This window comes from Pan troglodytes, chromosome 8 (genome assembly GCF_028858775.2).
Source record: "Pan troglodytes isolate AG18354 chromosome 8, NHGRI_mPanTro3-v2.0_pri, whole genome shotgun sequence".
Taxonomy (NCBI): domain Eukaryota; kingdom Metazoa; phylum Chordata; class Mammalia; order Primates; family Hominidae; genus Pan; species Pan troglodytes.
The window spans coordinates 56,735,619-56,759,011 of NC_072406.2; the positions used below are offsets into that span (position 1 = coordinate 56,735,619).

Consider the following 23,393-nt stretch of genomic DNA (forward strand, 5'->3'; position numbering starts at 1 on the left):
GAAAATTATGAAAAATGATCTTTTTTCTCTTCTGGTTTGGCAAATAACTTTAATTCTCTAATGGAGAGCTTTAATTGGAACCTTGATTCTATATTCAGAGGTAATGGGCTTTACCAAAAATGGATTAGAGCAGTTCATAAATTTTTCCCAAAATGTTAACATACTACGGGGCCGATAGGGGTTGTTTAGCTTGGCAAAAAAAACTAGCATTAAAGATTAAAATAACAACTTCCTGGATTCCTGTGCAGGCTGCTAACTTGTCCTGGTGTCCTTGGGCCCTGAGTGGACAGTCGTGACATCATCAGTAATGACCATAAATCAGCAAGAATCCCAACCTCTTCATAGTTCTCTTGCAAGAAGTTTGAGGGAACAAACAGGCAGAGTGGGTGTCAAGGAATAATGACCGATAACAGCTAACTTCCTGAGTGCCCATGCCGCCCACATCTCCTGTGAGGGCTGTGCCTCGGTGAACTCTGTAACCTCCTTCCAGCTTGCGAGTGGCTGGGTGCCTTCCCCAGGTCGTGTGGCTGAGAACATGTGACTGTACTGGATTTGAGAGTCCAGGTCCCTAACTGCTTTGCTGCACCTTCTCAATTAGAAATAACCTGCAGAGGTTCCAGAACAGAGAGCTTGGCTGAGGCAGAGAGGCGTACTCTGAAGGTTCGGATCTCGTGTTCTTCACTCCAGGCCAGGGACCATCGTGCCCCAGACACAGTGAGACTGGGCTCTGGAATAGGTCTAGACTGGGTCTGGATCCAGCTCTGTGGAGGGACAGGGTACCTCTGGGCTTGTTGTTCATGCCCTCAATGCGTTGGTGTCTTCATCTGTAGAATGGGGTCTTTATGACATTTAAGAGAGACACTTCATGTGCAGGGCTCAGCACGAAATCTGGGCTTGCGGCGAGACGGAAAAGGAGGATGGGGAGGAGGAGGAAAGGCAATCGTGGCTGTGGGTGTTGGCAGGGCAGGGGGCAGAGTCTGTCTGCCCTCTTGAAATTGCTCCCATTTCTGTGGTCCTAAGAATGTTCAAAGAAAGAAAAATAAATATTTGCAGACAGGCCCTCAGGAATCTGCTCCCCATGACTTTCTAGTGGCTGCCCTGTCTTTCAGCGCCTTTGGAGCCTGGTGCCCAATTGCTGCTTCTCCTTCACTCTTCCCCTTCTGCCAGCCCTTGCCATCTCTGGGATTGCGGGCTGGCCACTCAGCTGGGTGCCAGGGCTGGTGCTTGGGTTTGTGTGGGGGCCCCAGCACCAGCACTGCACAAACGCAGCCGGGCAACAAGTACTCTGTCCCCTCTCCTGCAGCTCCGCTGAGTGTTATACCCCAGCCCAGGACCATCAGAGGGTGGGACCCTCTGGACCACTCCCTTAAGAGCGACCTGCTGGCTATGGGACATCGGGGCCAGGCCTACCTTCCCACAAAGTCACAGGGATGTTTCCCACAACTGAGAGGGTTTGGAGCTCTTCCACCCAGCAATCCCTTTGACCTGGAAACCAGGGGGAGAGATTTATGGATCTCCAAGTTAATGAAGCTCAAACACCAGCTGCCTGGGCTTCAGTGGAAGGCATGGCCCTTCGTTCACTTTCTCCATAGCTCTGCCGCTTTCACAGCCAGAGCCAAGATGACCAAATTCCTTACATAACCACAACACTAATTCATCATGTGTGTTTATAATAATGAACACACTTCAAGGCCATTGACAGAAAGCCGCCTCCTGATGGTTGAGTCTCCCTAGTCATGCAGTGCAAAAGCCCATCAGCCAAGCCTCGAGATCCGGGTGAGATGTGACTTATCTTGGGAACGGCTGGCTTTGAAAAATACACACAGAGTGACCCACGACAGACCCTTAAGCCCTGTTTGCAAGCCCTCATGTATTCTCTGCCTCATTAAAAATGTTGTTTAAAATTGCCGAGGGATAATTAAACAGGCCTGTGGTTGATTTACAGAGGACAAACAGAGCTATGAATGCACAGAAATATTGTGTTGTGGGGGAGGCAATTTATGAAGATAAGGCTAACTGTTGACCAGAGGTTGGCCACAGAAGTGATGTGTCTTGATGATGCTTCAAGTCCACAGAGGCCCAAAGTGTCCAGGTATTACATGTTGACTGCCTGGCCCACATTTTGAGTTTAGTAGCTTTTTAATCTCAATACCCCAACTAACAAATGAAATGAAAGATTGTGCCCATGCCGCTACCCCACACTCACAGGCACATGTTTGGAATTTGAAGTGGAAAACAGGGTGACTGACTGTGATACTGATGTTGGAGTGGCCCCCACTTCTCAGCACCCAGCCTTGCCTGGCAGCATGGTTGACAATCCCCCAGGTGGTTTTTATGACAAGTTATAAATCAGAGGGTGTGGGTGCGACTCAGGCACATCTGGGTCCTCATTCTGGGAGTTCTTTGGAGTAGGATGGGGAAGGACATTGTCATTCTCTCTTTGTGTTGATGCTCTTAGTAAGCAAACAAAACACAGAATGTAGCCAAGGCTGCCTTCATAGAGGAGAACCATCCTAGAAGGCAGAGAACATGAGACTTATGAGCCCGTGACCTTCCCTGCCTGGCCAAGCTCCCTGCTGATCCAGGAGCAGCTTCGGTCCATGCCTGGAGTCCTGATGCGGGCCCTGCATCCTGGCAGCTCCTGGAGCTTCCAGCAGCTGAGCCTGGGGCTAGTGTTTTGGGGCCACAGTCTCTGTACTGTTTGGTCCAGTCCCTCAGTGGTCGGTGGTCACAGGGACACCTACTTCCAGCCACTTTAAAAGATTTGGTCTCCACTGTGTCTGAGAAAGGCTCCTTCTACCCTGAGAGCTGTGTCCTGGAAGCCAGCCTGCACCAGGGCCCTCCTGGACACCTTTGTGCATTTACCCATCACTCCCTTTTGGCCACCTCTTGTCTTCTCAGCTCTGCCCTGAGCATATTTCCATCCCTAACGCCTCCAACCCTGTGACCCACCCCACAACCACGTGCAGAGTTCAACACTGGAGCCCTGGGACCTGAGTCCTCTGTGCTTGGGTGTGAGGCCAAGCTTCACTTCCTCTGCCTGTGCACTCAGGGTTGCGTACCCTGAGTGCCCCAATAACTTCCAAGGGAAAAAAATTAAATCGAGCTCTAGAAATGACCACAGGTTGCATAGCGTTCATGACACATTTTCCCTTCAGGGTCCTATCTTGAAGGTGCTCCCAATATCATCAGGGTGACCGTGAGAAAATGGCCTGATCCTGGCTTCCTTTGTTGGCTCAAGTCTACCCACTCTTCTGTTCACCACCTTAGAAACCCTGCCCTCCTCAGAAACCCACGCTTCTGCTTCTGTCTTTCTGAATGTCCCTCTGTCCATCTCCAACAACATCCCCACATGTCCCAATTAATGAAACTGCCCTCCTCAGCGTTAGGCTATCATCTTTCCTTCTGTCAGAAACCGCCTCAGAATCTAAGTAACTCTTCCGGGCTCTGAACTCAAAGCTATCCCCAAATCACCACCAAACCTCCCTTTGTTCTAATGAAGGAAACATTTCACCAGCCTGGTTTGAGATACTGTGTGTACTTGGAAATATTTGAAATACTCAAAATACTCTTTCCTATAGAATTAAGTTGATTTAAACTGTCCTTGTCTTCAATTTGTCTGAATTGGTAAATTTATTGGATGGGAAAGTTAAAATCAATGACTATGTTTTACACATCCCCCACAACCAAGAAACCCAAATCTTGAAATAAAGTAAATGGTTACTTTATTCTATTTAAGTGTCCCCCAGACTTAAGGTAATCACATACTTAGGCTTTTACATTTCTGTGTTATTTGTCAGTAATTCTAACCCAAGAGCCATTAAAAAAGTGGAACTTATTGTTTAGCTTGGAAGGGAAAGCTCCTCCTGTTCTGCAAATCACTGAGGCACCTCCCGTCCCGTCTACCGTGTCCCGAGCCTTTACAGCCAGGACCGGGAAAAGTCAGTTTCCTTTTTACATAAATAGGAAAGTCGTACTGCTGTGCATGTGACCCCAGAGACTGGCCTCTGCAGTGCACTCCAATCTGGTAAAAATGTCACTTCTCCCTCTCTCTAAGTTAAAGCATGTGGATGATCCGAACAACACAAGAATAAGCTAGAATGTGAAGCAGAGTCAATCTTATCAGTTAATAAAGTCAAGTTGTTGATTCAGAGAAGATTGGCCCTGAGAGGATTTCAGGAGCAGCAGTGTCATCAGAGCCGAGGCTTCATTTGTGGTTGTTACCACAAACTCTTGGCTGAACCCAGAGGTGGACAAGATTTGGGTATGTCTGCAGGGAAGGATGCAGTGGTGGTGGAGAGGTATTTATGGGTTTTAAGATTTAAATAAAAGAAAAAACCACATTGTCATCTGAAAGAAGATAAATAGCAAATTGTTGAAGCGACAGGCCCCTAGGGACTAATTACTCTTCCGCAGTAATTCAGGAACTTCACCAGTGACTTACATTGACTTAACATGTCAAATGTCAGTTCTGTGTTATGAAATAAAAATACATGTTCTTTTAGTGTAAACAATACAGAAATGTTCTCAGATGTCCCAAGTTGTTAGTCATGTGGGACAGATTCAGTGCCCTATGATGCATGTCCACGGCTCTGTGCCTGAGGTTACAAAGTGTAACAGGGCAGCTTTATAGTTAAAATCCAAGTAGACACCTTGTTCATCTGGGGGCTGAGGAGCACCCACACCACCCCTCGGAGACATTCATGTTGCACATTCAGAATGCAAGAGTAATCATGAATAAGTGTTCCTGACACTCCATTCTCCAATCTTCATTCTACTTTGGTTTTGGGGAGGTTGTTGCAGGACACTGATGGGGAGACCGCTGGCCAGCTGTGCCCCTGGTAGGGTTTCAGCCAGTAGCAGGGTGGCAAAGCTTACAGCACTGCGCTACATGGTGTGAGCTGCTTTGGTTTCTCATGAGGTATCACCACAGGTCAAATACAATGTGTCTGCAAACCAGGCCGAGAAGCTGGTGCACAGCTCACACGCTACACATGCTAACTCAATTGAAATAGGCTTTCAGCAACAGGTGCACACTAGTGCTTATTCTACACGAGGCTCCACGCAGGTCATAGAGGGCTAAGGTTCTGTGTTCCGTAGAGCAGGCCCTGTCTTGCTGCTTCTTCTCTGTGGCTTGGCTCAAAGTCTAACAGTTTACAGAAACCCAATCACTGTTGGTTGACTTGAAGACAGGATCTCTGCCTACAAACTTTTCATAGTTTAGGAGAAAAATCCTATTAATCATCCAAGGTTCAACCAAGAAGAGAGGTCACTCTAAGTATTTATAACAGAGGACTCTCATTACCCAGGTTATAGGAAGACTTTGAGGCCAGAGCACAGTGACATTGGAGGGAGCCGCAACCCTCCCTGGGTTGAAGGAACTAAGGAGGTAAGTGGTGCTATGGGGCCCAGGTACGAGGTTCACCCTTTGGAAGCTGGAGTCTTGGCTTCCCTGGCAGGAGCTGGACCCTCAGGGAAGTCTGCTGGAGATAGTGCTTAGGTGTGGGGAAAATGGTGATGGAGAAATACCCTGGCTTCCCCCTTCTTACCCCTCTTTTTAGCACCTCTCTCTGGGGTGAATCCCACCAGAAACCAATTGGCACAGGATCCAGGAATGACAGTCTAACAGGCTCAATCCTTCCTTCCCTGAAGCCCATCCCCATAATGCAGAGAGGGAAAGGGCTTGGACTGGCTCTGAGGGCAGACAGGTCCAGGATTGGCACATCTTCCATTGGACAGCATCCCACAGCCTAGGAATAAATTTCCTTTATGTATTTCATTCTCAAAATCCCCACAAAGACCCCGTGAATGGTGCATTTTTACCTCATTTTACGTATGAGAAATGTAAGACCCAGAAGCTTCTGATAAATGACTATAAACTCCCCAGCTAGTGCCCGGCTCAGCAGTACTCAAGGTGGGTCTGTAATCCCCATTTCCCTCTTACCCTTGCTCTACGTAAACCTCGAAAGGCTATTTTTCTTCTAAGGACTTATGGGGAGATCTTTCTGCTCATGAAGGTTTTGCATTTTAGATTATTGTTCAAATTGTCTATTTCCCTTTTGATCTTCTGTCTAGTTGTTCTCTCCATGATTCCAAGTGTGGCGTTGATGTTGCCAAGTATTTGTATTGGTCTATTTTTCTCATTATTTATATCAGTTCTGCCCCATGTATTTTGGGGGCTCTGTTAGAAACATATGTTTATAATTGTTATATCTTCTTCATGAGTTGATTCTATTGTTATTATAAAGTGTCCCTGCTTATCTCTGATAACTATTTTTGTTTGAAAGTTTATTTTGTCTGATGTCAGTATGGCCACTCCAGTGTTCTTACAATTGTTTGCATGATTATTTCTTTTCCATTCTTTTACTTTCAGCCCATTTATATCTTGAATCTAAAGTGTGTCTCCTGTAGCAAACATATAGTTGGATCTTGTTTTTCTTATCCTGTCTGATCTGATAATCTCTGTCTTTTGTGTTGCTTAATCCATTAATATTTAATGTTAATATCCATAGGTTTGGATTTATGTCAGCCATTTTACTTTCTTCTTTATGTCTCATGTCTTTTTTTTGGTCAAGTTTGGCATATAAAGCTGTATATTACAAAACTGGGGTTTTGGAATGCAAAATTTAATAGCATAAAGTATTATTTTGCTTTCTTTCTTTTGTGCGTGAATCTCTTCCAAGGTCTTCTCTAGGAGGAACTCAAACACCTCTTCTCCACCTTGCAAGTCCTGCTGAGTTGCTCTGGGAAGGGGTTAGGAAGGGAGGTAGGGATTCACATGCTTCTGGTAGAAGAGATGAGTTGCAAATAGGGAAATGCCCAGTAGCCCCTCAGCCACCACTCCTCCTTACCTGCATCTCTTCAGATCATTCTCTTCAAGTCATTTCAGGTGCATGAAGACATTGGTATCTGAATGGCCAAGAAATTCTCTTCAGACCTGCCCATCACTGTTCATGGGGACCAGAGGGCAGTTCTCTGTGGATCACAGTCAGTCTAAAGCACCTTCCCCTAAAGCTACCAACATTGAGGCATCAGCCAAGGCTTCCCCACCATGTGCTTTAGTCCACCCCGTGAAAGCCCCAGGCTTGTGGCAAATGATAATAGGGAAGCTGATTTGGCAAAGTGGAAAACATGATATTATCAAGTGAATAAAGCAAACTACTAAATTCTACTCCTTGCTGGGACCACCAGGAATAACTAAGAATGCCTGTGGACAGGATTGAGGGGCGGCATGGGTCAGACAATTTTTTTGTCGTAGTTCAGTGGTGATGTGCTTACTGCTTCTCTTTTGTTACATGTCCTTCATTAGTGTCATAATTCTTTTTGGGTTTTGATGTAAGAATCAATTAAAAAAAGAAAAGACAAATTAAGGAAGGGCTGATGGAAAGAAGAGGTGGGGAGGGAAAGAGGTAGAGAGGGAGAGAAGACAAAGAAAGGGAGGTTCGATTTCATTTGGGCTGTAGGAAAAAGCTAATCCCCTCAAGTTTTAAGCCAGCTATAGTTGCTGAGTAATAAAGGGAGGTCCAAACCTCATTTATGTTTTAATATTGACTTTGTGTAGTAAAAAGCAGGGAAAAATAGAGTGTCATGGGGAGTTCAAGACCTAAAACGGAGCATCTGAAACATAACCTAAAAAAAGGATACTGTGATTCCAATCCAAGGACTTTAATTTCATACAAGGGAATAGGAAACTGCATGGCCTGTAAAACGTTTTTTACGTTTGGTTATTTGCCCTGAGGAAGGAAGCCGAGGCTCATCTCTGCGTCCCGTCCCCTCTGAGCTCTGCAGAGGACGCTGCTGCCGCCGCGCCTGCTCTGCCCGCTGCCCGTGACTCTCTGCGAGGCCTGTGCACTGCCTGTCACAGTCTCCTCTCCTATGATCGCTGCCCTCCCTTGGCTCCCATATCCCCTCTGTCGGAACCTCTGTCCTCTTAGGCCCCATGACCTGTTCTCACCTGATTCCCAAAACCAGCTGAGATGTTTCCAACTCCCTGGAGCCTTCCTGATCTCTGGACCTCATTTTAAAAGAGCAGCTGAATTCCCCACAGTTGTGTTTCTGAAGCTCTCAGACTCTCTCTTCCTAGGAGAAATCATCACCTGTTAGGTTGCGTCCTGGATACCTGTTGGGTGGTTTATGTCAGATCATCTTAGCTGAGCTGGCCGTTATTCCTCAGAATTGTCTTCTCTGAATAGTTCCAAGGCAGCCTGAAACACATGTTGTGACGCAGAAGGCTGCAGCATGGGAGCAGCCTGCCCGCTCATAGGTCCGTGCAGGCCGTGTGCCTGACCCCCTGGCTCACCTGGTCAGCATGGGGTAACTGCTGGTGGCCACTTTCGGGTCCTGCTGTAGCCCCCGCTCTGGCCTCTCCTACTAGAGATCAAAGCAGTTTCAGTTGGTCCTTGCGGGTCCTGTGCAGCCGCGGGGGCCACTTGGTCTTTCTTCCTACACTTGACATCTGTCATCCTCCTTGAATGCTTGCCCTGTCATACAGGCTCTGGGCCACAGCCTCAGATGCAGAAACAGCAGCAGCAGCCCCGCAGGCTGAGGAACCAAATCCCTGCTTGAGGCCAAACCCCTGCAAGAAATGTATTATTCTACAGCTACTGCAGTCCTGCTTGGCACTGGACCTCACAGATGCCCCCCTGTAAGCTGCCCAGATCGCTGTCAGGCGGGGCCAGGGATCAGCTCTGGTTCTTCTCTCTTGGCAAGTTTAGGCATAGAGCAGGCACTCACAGAACACAGGTTAGTTGGGGGCCTTGATATACCCAAGCTAGCTGAGATGGCCTTGCAGACCCTGGCTGAGCGGGTCTGAAAAGAGCAAGGGCTGGCTGGCTTCCCATGGCTGGAAGAGGCCTTTTGGTTGTGGTTGTTTTGGGTTTTTGGTTCCCCTCATGGTGGGACTACTTGTCAGGCAGGTGCTCGGAGACAGGATCCTGACAGTTGTGGCTCCTCAGATGCCTTCATCTGTCCAAATGGTCTGACCATGGCTGTGCCCCAGGGCCAGGAGTGTGTCCCTGTGCAGTGTGGTGCTTCAGGCTGCCTGTGCTGCACCCTCCTGGAGCTCCAGGATGGCTCCTTCCCCTTGGATCCCTTGGACACAGATATCTTTGTGTCTCTGGTCTTTGGGATCTGGCCCCAGGCTCTCCCACAGGAGGACAGACTGTGGCTGCTGGCCTGGTTTGTGGACCCTAAAGATGAAGTCTCTATGACGCAGTTAGGTCCAACTGATATGTGTTTTCTCCCATAACTCTGGCACGACCACTACGCTGCCTCCAGTGCTGCTGCCCACCCTGCACACTCTCTGCCCCACCCTGGTGCATTTCCCTGCTGACTATGGGGTGCCCAATTGGGGGAAGGGGGCAAATCATCCCCCTACTTGGATCCTTTCTGAGCTAGAAATTCCCAGTGTGAGCTGCTGTGTTGAATTTAAGAATGATGTCCAAATGTCATCCGTATCCGTTGCTTGGCTCTGCTCCCAGGGCCTGAGGACAAAGGAGGACTCTGTGGTCACAGGCAACAGGCCCTGCTCACTGCCTTGCTCCACCAGGTGGGTTAAACGGCAGCTCCATCTCCTCCTGCCCGCCTCAAAGCCTGGATCTACAAGGATGTCCAGGTCAGTGCAGCATCACAGCAAATGACCCCAGGCTTCCTTCTCTCCATTGTTTCATAAAGTTCTCTGATGTGCATGTTACCATGGTTACAAATCCATCAGTACATTGCTCTCCAAGTGATCAGAGACTTTCTGCTTCTTAGTAGCTTTTGGTCACTTTAGAAAGGGCCTTGGATGTCTAGAGAGGGGGTGTGGGCAGACATGAGATGACCACTGAATGATCTGTACTTCCAGTTTCGGGGCTCTTGGGGCTGGGGTGGCATTATGGCTGAGTTGTGTTCTCCCAAAACTTGTATGTTGAAGCCCTAACCCCCACTACTGCAGAATATGACTGTGTTTGGAGATAGAATCTTTAAAGAGGTGATTAAAGTTAACTGAGGTCATCAGGATAGGCCCTAATCCAATACAACTGTTGTCCTTCTAAGAAGAAATGAGAACACAAACATGCATAGAGGGAAGACCATGTGAGGACACAGGGAGAAGACAGCATCTACAAGCCAAGGAGAGGGGCATGAGAAGAAACCGAACCTGCCAGCAACCTGATCCCAGACTCCCACCCCCAGAAGTGCAGGAACAATGCAAACCTGGCCTATGGTGCTTTGCTATGCAGCCCTGGCAAACTAGGACAGGTGCGTCTTAGTCCATTTGCGTCACTATATAGGAATGCTTGAGGCTGGGTAATTTATAAAGCAAAGGGGCTTATTGGCTCACAGTTCTGCAGGCTGTACAAGAAGTGGGGCACCAGTATCTGCCTCTGGTGAGGGCCTCAGGGAACTTCCACTCATGGAGGAAGGCACCATGTGAGGAGACGGGAAGCAAGAGAGGGGAGGAAGCACCAGGCTCTTTTTAACAATCAGATCTCATGAAAACTAATAGAGTGAGACTTTGATACTCTGAGGATGAGGATGGCACCAAGACATTCATGCGGGACCGGCTCCCATCACCCACACACCTCCCCCAGGCCCACCTGCAACACTGGGCGTCACATTTCAACATGAGATTTGGAGGGAGCAAACATCCAAGCCATATCAGGTGGTGACAGAATTCCCCTTGGCTTCCTCCAGTGGCCCCACCTATGGCTTTGGTGGATTTGGTGCCCACTCAGTGAGTGCTCACTTAGCCCAGTGATACTGCACGCACACGGCTCACTTCCCTTTCAACAGTTCCTGTGATTCTTCCCGATGTTCCCAGCCTTCCACCTTCACATTTTGGATGCCGCTGCTGTGCGGCCCCATCTTGCATGAGCTGCCTCCACTCAGCAGGTACCATCTGGGCTGCCATTTCCTCCTGGAGGGCCCAGGGGAGTGGGGACGGGGGTGAGAGGCACTGGAGCAGAGGATCCTGTCCCTGCTTTTCCCTCTTGGCCCCTGGCTCAGCCCAGCAATTCCAAAGTGGGACACCGAGGGGAGGCAGATGGAGGGCCAGGGTCCCAGGGCAGCCCCTGTCACAGACCTGAGGGGAATCGTGCTTGAACGTGGATGTCATTGACTCAGGGTCTTCCTTTGTCTTCCTCATCTTAATTCCTGGAGACAGAAAATTGCACCTGCCAGCCTTTGATGTTTTGCACAGGATATGGAAAAAAACAAATGTTGGCCTTTTTGAGTTCAGTCGCATACGTAGCCAAAGGCCCAGGAGTGTAAGCTGTCTGCAGGGAAGGCAAAAGCATGTCTGTTCATCGAAGCTGCCCATTTGTCCAGGGGTTATGATAGCAGCATCCATAACCTGACACTGTATGATGGGTTATGGCTTCCTGGCCATGTTTTCAAGCATTTTTAAATTTTAATACAGGTATTGTTGTCTTTGTTTTATAAATAAGAAATTAAGATCTGAGGAGAGCATATTCTCCCAAAGTTCTCACAACTGTGCTGATTTCTTTTTCTTTTCCTTTTTTTTTTTTTTTTTGAAAGGAGTCTCGCTCTGTTGCCAGGCTGGAGTGTTATGGCGCGATCTCGGCCCACTGCAACATCCACCTCCTGGGTTCAAGCAATTCTCCTGTCTCAGCCTCCTGAGTAGCTGGGATTACAAGTGAGTGCCACCATGCCCAGCTAATTTTTTTTTTGTATTTTTAGTAGAGATGGGGTTTCACCATGTTGGTCAGGCTGGTCTCGAACTCCTGACCTCATGATCCACCCGCCTCGGCCTCCCAAAGTGCTGGAACTACAGGCGTGAGCCACTGCACCTGGCTGGTTGTGCTGATTTCTAACCCAGTGTGACCACTGCCCCATCTACCTGGCCTCTGCCATGGCATCTCCCCAGCTCACCAGACCCATGGAACACCCAGACCCAGCCTACCTTCCTCCATATGCCCTGTGAAGAATGTGCCTCCCCAGATCTGTGAGAATGCAACATTTCTTTCCAGGGAAGCCTGTTTCTGACCTTGCTGGCATTCCCCTGCCTATCTTGATAATTTCCTGGGGGATCTGAGTCTGCCAGGTGCCTGTCCTACTCTGCCAGCTGCAGGTCTCACTGCCTGTGCCCGAGCCCATCCTGAGGGTACGAAGGATGGCAGCAGCTGTCTTTCCCAACCAGGGTCAAAAAATGCCACGCTTTCTTCAAGTCCAGGCCACGCTAGTTTGAGAGTAAAGGGAAGTGGCAGTTTCTGAGCGTGATGGCATCTTCTTTCAACTGCAGTGCTGAGAAATTGCTGGCCTTCCTTTCTCAGGAGGCTTGGTGACTTACGTGTGAAATCCTAGCATGGCTCAGATATTCTCAAAGCTCAGAATCTGCTGAGGCTCTGCTACCTTTAGGGCTCATGGGCTCCCGAATAGCCCTTGGTGTCCGTCAGTGCTGCCTGCCGGTGGCCCCAGGTGCTCAGGGTGGCTGAGTTGTAGCTTGTCCCAGCCCTGTTCTGTGTTGGTTGAATGTGGCATTGGCTCTGCCTTGTGTTTCTGCTTTGCCTTCTGCTGGACAGGCCTGTAGCACCCTGTCCTGGACTCCAGCCCAGCCTGCCTGGGCACTGCAGGCCCTCCAAGGGTCCCACACCAGTCATAGGCAGAATTCTGAGAGGCCTTACAATTCCCACCCCGTGGTATACACGCCCCAGTGTAATCCCTTCCCCATGGCTGGAGGCCAGGCTGCAAATCTGATGGCCTTTCTGCTAGTGATGAGGGTGCAAAGGTGAAGAACCTTGCAGATGTAATTTGCAGATGTAATGAACCTCCTTAATGAGTTGCCTTTGAGATGATCAAAAGGGAAATCCCTTGAGCCTTTAAAATAGCCAGGATCTTCCTAAAGAGAGAGATTCCAAACAGGAGAGGGACGCCCCTGCTGGTCTTGGGGAAGTAAGCGTCGTGTCCCGAGGGGCCCTCCTGGGTGGAACCAGGGAGGGAGGTGTGTGGCCTCTTGGTGTGGCAGGGAGCAGGTGTGGCCTCTAGGTGCTGAGAGGAGCCTCTGGCCATCGCCTGGTAAGAAAGCTGGGACTTGGTCATTCCATTGCAAGGAACTAAATTTGGCCAAGAACCACATGAACTTGGAAGGGGACCCAGCTCCAGAGGGGACTGTATCCCCACTGACATCTTGATTTTAGCCTGGTGAGACCCTCAGGCTTCTGATCTACAGAAACTATAAGACAGTAAAGACATGGTGTTTTAAGTTGCTGAGTTCACGGTGCCTTGTAACACAGCAATGGGAAACTAATACAGTGCCCCCAACTCCCTCTCCCCCTACCCACGGGGGTCAGATTTTTAGCACAGCTACTAGGGTCTCCTTATTGTCTCTGCCACTGTGTGACTTCTAGATTGGCCTGAAAACTGGAATCCCATTCTTCATACTCATCCTAAGGCTTAAGCCCTGACATGGGTGATGGCCCCAGGCCTTGGGCTACAGCTTATCCCAGGATGAGCCCCTCTGCCCCATGCACCTCAGTGAACAGGAGGATGGAGCAGGTGCAGGGCCCCAGTGGTCCTTTTTCAGTGGGCTCTACTCTTCATGGCTCTGTTCCTAGTTCCCATCAGGTCATTTCTAGGAACTTACAGGAACCGCAAAACCCAGGCCTTCCCTAAAGAAGATAAAGAAATATTACCATTGTTCCAAGCATTGGTACAATGCAAGGTCTTGAGTCTCAAGACCACAGTAACTTGAGACTCAAGAGGAGTGAAGATTTTTTAGAATTACAGTGCCTTCTGCTATCTGCAGGGTTGAGAAATTGTCATTTCATACGGGGATTGGTGATTTATTTCTGAAATTCTTAGGAGAGATTGCAATGAGAAGAGAAATATCACCAAAGTCTCAAAGCTGCTGACCAGCTTATTTAAAATTATGCAATATATTCAGCAAACACTTAGGGCAAACCACAGGAAAAACAGAGGATAAAATTGATTGCCTTATGGAAAACAGTTGGAAATGTAAAGCCCAAAAATGTGTCAATAAAGATGGAAAATGGAGTAAGATCCCCATTTGATCTCCATTTATGTAACATAATAATTTTTAAAACTCTTTTGATTTTGATGTAATTATAGATGCACAGGAAGTTGCAAAAATGGTGCACAGAGTGCCATGCCTTTTACCCGCTTCCCCCAGTAGTGACATTTTATACCACTACAGTACAATATCACAGACAGGAAACCGATATTGGTACATGCTATGGCTTGAATTGTGTGTCTGAAGTCCCAACCACCAGTACTTCAAAATGTGACCCTTGAAAGTAGTGCCATTTCAGATGTCATTAGTTAAGATGGAGTTACAGTGGAATAGGGCAGCCCGAATCCCATATGACCGGCATCCTTAGAAGAAGACGGCATGTGAAGATAGACCCGCACAGGAGAAGTGCCACGGGGTGAGAAAGGCAGAGATCTGAGTTATGCAGCTGCAAGCCAAGGAATGCCAAAGGTGGCCAGAAAACCACCAGAAGCCAGGAAGAGGCAAGGAAGGATTTGGACTTTCAGGTTTTAGAGAGGGGTTCAGCTCCCCAGTCTGCCCTGCTGATCATTGGCAGAATGTTTTCCATGGATGTTCGGCTGGAGAAGAATAGTTATTGTCAAAAATACCTTCTGTTGTGTTAGACTGCTATTTCCCCAGTCCTGCAGCTGCAGGAAGCAGGCTTTTCTTGGGACATGTCTGTCTACAGTGGTTGGTGGTTCCAGGTTGCAAGTTTCTCCAGTGCTTTGGCTGAATTACATGGAAACATAAAGAAAATCCAGGCACCTCACCGTAGTGCCAATCTCAAGTCCCAAGGTCTCTAAGAAGTCACCTTGCTCTTTCCACCTCTCAGAGTCTTCCTAGGTTTGACTGTTTTTACTGTAGTAAAATATACATAACACAAAATGTATGATTTAACCAGTTTTAGGTGTATGGTTCTAAGTATACTTAGTATAGCACTAAGTACATTAACATTGTGGGGCAACCATCACTACCACCCTTCTCTAGAATACTTTTCATCTTGCAAAACTGAAACTGATTCATTAAACACCATTTCTCCCTATTTCTGCCTCCCCCCAGCCCTTGGAAATCACCATTCTAATAACTGTTGCTATGATTTTTGAAGTATTTGTCCTTTTGTGACTGGCTTATCTCACTTGAAATAATGTCCTCAGCGTTCATCTATGTTGTAGCATGTGTCAGGATTTCCTTTCTAAGGCTGGATGACATTCCATTGCATATACTGCATTTTGTTTATCTCCTTCTTTGTTGATGGGACACTCAGGTTGCATCTGCCTCTTGGCTATTGTGAATAATGCTTCTATGAATGTGGGGGTACACAGATCTGTTTAAGTCCTTGCTTTTAATTCTTTTGGGTAAACACCCAGAAATTGGATTGCTGGGTCATCTGGTAATTCTGTCTAATTTTTTATGTTCGACTTTTATGTTATGTCCAGCAATTCTTTTTTTATTTTCAAGAGGGATGTCTAGGGATGAAATGGGGTTGCTCCACCTTGGCTAGAACTAGCAAGCTAAATCAACTTAAAAAATATTCTTCTCAGCTAAACCCCATTTACAGAATAGCCAATGTGTCCCTTGAAGTTTGTGTCAAGAACATGAACACACTTCTTCTTAGAATCCTTACCTGCTTCCAGTGCTCAGGAAATCTTCCTGAGGGATGATTTTGTTCCAGGCCTTCTGGTCAACCGTGGAGCCTGAAACCACGGAGGCAAATTTTCTTTCTTCAGTGTGATTTTCCTTCTCCTTCATACAACTGCTAATGTGTAAGTAAAACATAGTTGTTACAATAAACGCCATACTGACCCTTTTCATTTTTGAAGAAGTGTTCATTTTCATTACCTCATTCATTCTCATCAACCGCTGTGAAGGAAGCAGTCAAGGCCTGGGCTTTATCTCTACTTCATAGACAAGGAAATGGACTTGGAGTCAATTTGGGATGAGAATTCTGAAACTTCCCATGAAGAAGCCACTGCTCTTTCAACATAATTCCCGTATGATTTGATTAAAGGAATGGTAAGAGCACCACTTCAGCATTTCAGACAATCAACCTCATCTCTACCAGTAGAGAGTGTCTGTTAATGGGGCTGTACCTCGTTCCCTAGCCTGGGAACTATGGGAGAAGGGTAAGGATGGAGGGAGCATGCCTGTGGATTGAGAACATCTGGTTTGAATTTGGCATTGGAAAGGATCTTAACTCTGTTACCTAGGTCTGTAGTTCTCTTTCTGATTTATCATTGGTGCTGCAGTGTTATATCCTGGAGTAGGACATCAGCGTTAGTACAAACTGAAGCACCTTTCTTGTGAATACTGTGAATTTGGGATCACCTCCAATGGAAGATTGTGCGTGGGGTAGTTTAGTAGTAAATCAGATCACATCAGGCTATAGGGCTAATAGAGCCAAAGGCAGCAGGAGGGAACAGAAGAAACCCCTGGGCACTTTGGCTGATGGACACATTGGAGTCTAAGAGTTGTTTGCCTTGCCCGGGCCTGGGATGTTGACCAACTGATCCCATAAAACTCTCCAAGCAGAAGGTCAGATGAAGACTCAGAGCTCTGCCTCCCAGAGCATGATAAGGTTTGATCAGAATTTGCAGGCAGATTCTCAGCCTAGGGGTCCCGTGGACCTACAGCCTTGCTCTGGAGCCTTCAGCCTCCCTGGATGGCAAGCCCAAGTTCCCATAGAAATGCCCAGTTGTAGTTGTGAAGCAGACTTCATGAGTAGTTTTTCCACCTATGTCAGCGTTCTCCCCACATTATTATGAACTACGCTATGTCAGAACACCAACTCTCAGCTCTGGGAAGACAAGTGAGATGTCAGGATTTCTGGGCAAGAGCAGCCTAGCTACCCCTCTATAAAAAGAAAATGTTTTTCTACTTTGTTTTCACCGCTAGACATGCAGTAGGTTCATCTGCAACATGAACAGCTTGTGTAACTTCCTGCTCATTTTCCTGTGTAGCGTAATAGTTGAGTTCTCTCTTTAATGACCTCATTAAATTAACAAGTTTGGGTTGACTCTCAGCTTCTTTCTATCCCTTATACAGTAGTCCCCTGTGTTGATAGTTTCACTTTCTGGGATTCCAGTTACCCTCGGTATGGTACAATAAGATATTTTGAGAGAGAGACCAAATTTACGTAACTTTTATTACAGTATTTTGTCATAATTGTTCTATTTTTTTTTTTTGTTATTGTTGTTAAATCTCTTACAGTGCCTAATTCATACAACAAGCTTTATCATAGGTCTGTATGTATAGGAAAAAGCATATTGTATATAGAGTTCCCTAAAATCCGATGCTCAACCATCCACTGGGGGTCTTGCAATGTGTTCCCATGGATAGGGAGGGGCGGCTACTGTAATAGGAATGAAATAGGAGTGGAAATTTAGTTTCTGTTACAACCTTTAAACTCAGAAGATTATAAGTAAAATCTCAGGAAATCATGTGCTGCACCGAATGAAGAAAATGGCTTCTTTTGGTCTTCCATTTGTCACATTTTCAGCCTCTTAATGTTGCAGAACTTTTCCTTAGTTCAGCTAAAGACGGGGTTCTTTGTCCCATGGCCACAAAAATTCAGGCTTGCAGACAACTTGAATAATGAGTAAGACAGGGTTTTATTGGGTGAAAAGGAAGAAAATGGGCGAAACAGGGACTCTCGCAGGGCCAGAGTCCCTGCTAGAGCGCTTCCCACCCGGGTTCCACACAGGAATCCTGGATTCCACACAGGAAGAAGAGGGGCCCAGCTCCTCTCCCACCGCAAATAGTGTGAACTTCCCGAGGGTCCACCCCAGTGCGTGGGCAGGTTGGAGTTTTTCCAGGAACCCCCTCCCACCTGGATGCCTCATTAAATAATGTGGTAGCCAGCACCAAAGTGTTGATGCACCAGTGTCTAGCTTTGGGGAGTGTGACATCCAGACATTGGGTGGAAGGGCCAGCCTGTCCCCATGATAAGGCTCCTAACATCCCTCCCACTCTCCAATCACAACAGCTTCTGATAGGTCCCCATCTCCACTCCCCCAGAGTAAAATTTATGAACATTCTGCAGAAAAGAGTCCCTTGGCTCTCACTTACAGCCTATTTAAAAAAAATTTTTTTGTGTGTGTTTAACCAACTTAGCAGATTCGAATAGAGGAAAGAGGCTACATCTTTATGGCAATTATTATTATTATTATTATTTTACAAAATATTATCCAAAGTAATAAAAACATTAAAAACAACCTGAAATGGTGACTGTGGTAGGATGCATGATGGCCTGTCAAAATGTCCACATCTGAATCCCCCAAACCTGTGAATGTGTCATATTATGTTAGCAGGAGAGAACTGAGGCAGCAGATGGAATGCAGGTTGTGTCAGGTGACCTGGGGATGGGGAGAGGGTCCTGGATTCTCCAGGTGGGCCCAATGCCGTCACAGGTCCTGACAGTTGGGAGAGAGAGGTGGAAGGCTCTCCATGCAGTGCTGTGAGGGCTCCGGCCTTGACAGGCTTTGAGGGTGGAGGAGCAGCCCCTGGAAGCTGGACAAGGCAAGGACAGTTTCTCCCTGGGCTACACGTCTATTTCAGTCTAGTGAAACTGACTTCAGACCCCTGACCTCAGGAACTGTAAGATAAACAATGTGTGTTGCCACTGAGTCTGAATAGCCCTTGTCCAAAACGCTTGGGACCAGCAGTCTTTCAGATTTTGGATTTTGCATTTTTTCAGCTTTTGGAATATTTGTACATACATATTGAGATATCTTGGGGATTGGATCCAAGTCTAAATACAAAATTCATTCACATTTTATATACATCTTGTACACATAGCCTGAAGGTAACTTTTATTATTTAACATATTTTAAACATTTATTATTGAAATTATTTAAATATTTTAAATTAGGAATGCTCAGCCTATAATTTGTTATATCAGCGAGAGGAAGCTAATAAAATAACATGGCAAAATGCCTGATTCCCCAAGCTTTCAGGACAGGTAAGATTGTAATTGTAACTTATGTAGGAAAACAGACGCTTGGGTTGCCTGGGGCAGTGGGTGGTGGGACGCCTCTGTCCTTGCTCTCTCCCTACCCTGCACACGCCTGCTGCTACTCTCATCAGTGGGTGGAGTTCATTTCCTTTTCTCTTTATCAACAGAATGTGGCAGAATTGGCCGGAAGCAGAATTGCCTGTTTCCAGTGAGGCCCCCTTGCCCTCTTGGAAGCAATTGCTGTGTAGGAAGTCTGAACACCTCACAGGAGATGGAGGCCCGGCCAGTTCCTGCCTGCTGTAGCCGCCCAGCTGAAGGGGGTCCAGACACGAGTGAAGCCATTGTGACCTCCAGCCTCAGCAGCCACCTCCACACTGCGCAGGGCAGAGCAACCACGCCACCGAGTGAGCCCCATTTGCAGACTTTGAGCAAATAATGATTGTGCACGTTGGATCATTTATTGAGTTTCTCTCGTACACCAAGCACTGGTTGGGTCCCATGCTTGTTGGTGACAGAGCTGCTGTGATGCCAGTCCTGCGTCCCCTTCAGCCTGTGAAGGAGGAGCACCATGAACTAGCCAACTAACATGTGTCTAATCACATAAAGGGAACTGAACACCAGAGAGCCACAGTCACTTTCCGAAGGTCACACAGCAAGTGCAAATGAGGCCTCATCCTCAGGGCTGGGTTCCAGGCCTGCTGGGCAGGTCGGTTACTGCTGCACAAAATTTCTGTTATCCTAAAATTGTTTCAGACAAGCACCAAAGGACGTCCCATAGTTCTGCTTGACTAAGGTTTAACGAAGTTAATGTTCATACTTTCCACTCTATTTTTCCACTCTTTAAGGATCCAAATTTTCTTGGTGTAACTGCATATAAAAGTTTAACTATTACAGAGATAACCACAAAATTTGATTAGGCTTCATTGAGTGGAAAACGCTGTAGTCCAAATAAATGCAGAAATCATTAGTTTGGGAACCAAGGGATAAAATGCTCCCAGCTGTGGCAGTTCCTCTTCTACCTTCTTTGAGTGAATTTGCAACACAGAAAAAGGCTGATGAAGCTGAGACATTGATTATCAAAGTGCCTTCACTTCCCAGAACCATCTGACGCAAGATAGAATCCAGCTATGCTTAATCACCACTTACACAGCACTTTCTGAAATGCTTTCTACATCTTAGGGTAGGTTTTATTTTCTCTTAATGGAGGGGTTTTCCCAGGCTTGTAGGGGACATAGTCTTCTCTGTCCCCTTCCTTATCTTGGCTTCTTCTTTGTTTTTATTGTGGTAAAATACACAAAGCATGATGTTGACCGTGTTAACCATTTTTAAGCATACAATTCAGTGGTATTAAATATACTCATAATATTGTGCCCCCATCACCACCATCTATCTCCACAACTCTTTTTATCTTATAAAATGGAAACTCTGTACTCATTAAACAACAAGTCTCCATTCTCTTCTCCACTCACCTCTGGCAACCACTGTTCTTTCTGTCTCTATGATTTTATGAGGTACTCTGTGTACCTCATGTCAGTGGAATCATACAGTATTTGTCCTTCTGTAACTGGCTTATTTCACTTGAGCACAGTGCTCTCAGAGTTCATCCTTGGTATACCACGTGTCAGCATTTTCTTCCTTTTTAAAGCTGAATAATATTCCATTGCATGTATAGACCACATTTTGCTTATCCATTTATGTATTGATGGACACTTGAGTTGCTTCCACTTCTTGGCTGTTGTGAATAATGATATTGTAAACAGGGATATGCAAAAGCCTCTTCAAGTCCTTGCTTTTAATTCTTTTGGGTATGTACACAGTAGTGGAGTTCAGGATCATATGGTAATTCTGTGTTTAATTTTTTGAGGGTCTGCCATACTGTTTTCCAGTGGCTGCACCATTTTACATTCCTTGTGCAAACAATGCACAAGGGTTCCAATTTCTCTATATTCTTGCCAACATCTGTTAGTTTCTGTTTTCTTCCTGGTAGCCATCATTATGGGTGTGGAGTGGTCTCGTGGCTCTTTCTTGACAGGGGTTCTCTTTGGAATCCGTACCTGCCAGCCAGGATCCCTGTCTACTGGCTGCTCCTTGGTCCTGTGGAGCTTTGCTCCTGCACTCTGCCAAGCTCTGAGGCTGGCCTCTGTTTAGGCTGCTGATAGACACCTGTCTTCATGCTAAGGCCTAGCTGACTGGCTGAGCCAACCTACTCCTCCAGGGCCTGCCCAACCCTGATGGGTGCCTGACGCAGGCCTGGAACATCTTGCTGCCTTCTCGTACTCACAGCTTAGGAAGCAAAAAGCAAGCCAGGTGTTCATACTTCTCTGCTGGGGACATAACAAATGGCATGACAAATACTAAAGCAATAAATGAACTGAAAAATAAATGAGTTGGCAATTATTTATCACAGAATTATCTGAGATGGTATTTTAAATTATTTCTCCCCTTAAAAAAAAGGATATTTTTTTACGGCATGAAGAGTCAAATGTAAAAGTAAAGAAATGAAAACAATCAGATGGAGAGAGATGAATATTTATCAGATTCCAGGATGAACATGGGCTTTGTAATTGTAATTCTTTGGGGAAAATTAATTCACCAGAAGCCCCCCTGGGAAGGGCATGGTAATTGCTGAAAAGATGCCTGACAAGCCACATACACGGGAGGGAGATTCCCTTAGGAAGGGCAAAGGGATTGCAAAACTGCCTTCCAGAAAGCTGAGGACCTTGCTAATGATCTGACTTTATGTTCTGCTAAGAGCTGGTAGATGGTTTAGGGACAAATATCAGGCACTGTGCAATGGAGGGGAGGGAATTTGAGGTTTTGGTGGGGTTCAGGAAGATACCCTGGGGGGAATTCATTTGTATTTCATAAAAATTAATAACTTCTGAAAACAGCAACAACAAAAATGTACCATGAGCAGAAATAAGAGTACTTAAGAAACTAAGAGAAATGTTTTCAGCAAAGATAAATAAAGTTTAGTTGGTATATTTTCAGCACTCCCTATGAAAGGCACTCAGACTCCTGAAGAAAATTGTTCAAGGTCATTAGATAAGTCAGGGGCCCCTGAGAAAAAGAGCAGAAGATGGGAGGATTTTATTCAGGGAAATGGGGGGTGAGAGGGAAGAGAGGGGAGGACTGACAGAAAGCTTGACTCCAGAGAGAGAGAGAGAAAGTTGGGAGGGAGTGCGCTGGACACCCTGGGGATTCCAGGAACACCAGAAAGAGGACTCTCCAGTTCCAGGAGCTGGGCCTTGGTCTCCCAGCCATGCCCTGGTGAGTGGGAGCCGCCCCTGGGCAGCGTGGCCTCTGTCCCAGTGCAGCCTGGGTTTCCCAGCAGCAGCGGGGCCTGGGTCATCTATACTTTCTGTGGTTGGAGTCTTGAGGTGCATTTTGTCGGCCAGCACAGATGTGACAAGAGAGTCCCAAAGGAAGGCAGGCAGATGGCTGAGGAGCATTTCTGTAGGGTATCCTCAGCCCTCTGAGAAAGCTTCCCACAGCAAAGTTCCATGCCGAGGCATAGAGACCTTCCGCACTGTCCTCAGGGCCTAAACTATGTAACCCCAGCAGAATCAAAGATCTCCAAATCTCAAGCACAGTCCCTTAGTGCACCTCCCCATCCTGTGGTTGTCCAACCTGTGTCTGAATACCTCCCATGACAGGGTGCTCATTCACTTCTGTGACATTTCTGGACATGTCTTGAAGAGCTGTGGGTACACAGCACCCTTGACTTAACTAACTCCATCTTAGAAAAAGCCTCCATTTTATGTTCACAGAGCACTTTACCAACAAGGATAAGATATTTTGTTTAATAAATGAATTAAAAAAAAAACAGTGCATCCAACAAGATAAGGTCATAAACAAGAATGCTCTTCTCTATCTGTTATCACCAGAGGACTCTGACTAGAAAAGATTAGGCCTTCAGCAGCCTGGAATTGGCCATCCTAACTGACACCATCTTGCAGTCACTTGTGATAAGAGCTGGGCATCTGCTTCCAAAGGCTCTGCAGCATCAAATACTCTGCATTGCAAAACCAGTGGACCACCTCGCCTAGACAAGGGCTCCTTTAGCTACCCCTGGACTGGTTTGTTCACTTTTTCTTCTATCTGTTTTGCCCCTTGATGTTAAATGTTACTTTGTTTGTTGTAGAATGTTTAGCCTATAACATTCATATATTGATTAAGTATACTATGATGTATGGTGTGCAATACTGACTGGCTTGTGGGGTGACTTGAGCCTGTGTGCTCAGTACTATGTGCCCGTGACTCCCTAGTGCATGGGAAGTGTGATGGAGAATTGCCTTCTTGGGAACTCCATGTAGCTCGTGGCTTTTGTGATTGAAATAGCTTCAATAAAAGCCTGACATTGTGGAAAGACACACACGTGCATGGATCTGGTTATTTCTAACCTTGTACCACTTATGCCATCATGCGACCGAAAGCGGAGTCCACAGGTCACAG

The 23,393-nt window shown here is 46.6% G+C and overlaps 1 long non-coding RNA gene across 1 annotated transcript; it reads left to right on the forward strand.

The window, feature by feature from the left end:
* Positions 1 to 5,083: 5,083 nt before the first annotated feature.
* LOC107966670 (uncharacterized) lies at positions 5,084 to 19,391 on the forward strand. Its single transcript, XR_001706571.3, has 2 exons — positions 5,084 to 5,389; positions 19,106 to 19,391. It is a non-coding gene; the product is annotated as an uncharacterized LOC107966670 (long non-coding RNA).
* The last annotated feature ends 4,002 nt before the right edge of the window (positions 19,392 to 23,393 follow it).